The sequence below is a fragment of the Penaeus monodon genome, chromosome 19 (assembly GCF_015228065.2).
Source record: "Penaeus monodon isolate SGIC_2016 chromosome 19, NSTDA_Pmon_1, whole genome shotgun sequence".
Taxonomy (NCBI): domain Eukaryota; kingdom Metazoa; phylum Arthropoda; class Malacostraca; order Decapoda; family Penaeidae; genus Penaeus; species Penaeus monodon.
In genome coordinates, this window is record NC_051404.1 from 38,961,355 (window position 1) to 38,961,848 (window position 494).

Here is a 494-nt window from a genome sequence, read left to right on the forward strand (position 1 = left end):
GTTACACACGTTAGTATGGGCGTGAGGGCGGGGTCTAACAAGCGACCCTCGACCAGAGCACTAAATCGTTATAACTGTTTTTTTTTTCCCGAGATGAATTTTTAATTTCCCTTTTAATTATCGACACGCCTTTTCTTTCCTTTTTTCTGTCGTAATGCTTTATCTTTAAATGCATTTCGTAATTTACGATATCGTGTTCACATGATGTAAATATATAATCATTGCTTTCATCTATTTCACGCTATCCCCCCCACCCTCCCCCTCCCTACCACCCCCGCCTCCATTACCCATGTACAAATTAGAACAGGATTTTATATGCAAAAAAAAAAATCGAAAGGGGTTTAATAATATAATTCTTGACCTTAATTCAAAAAAGGGGGGGAGGGGGAGGGGATGGAACAACAACAGGGCGAGAAATAGGATAATTAGAGAGAAATAGAGAAAATGAGGAAAAGGGAGAGAGAAAGTGAGGCGAACGTAACGAGAAACAGATA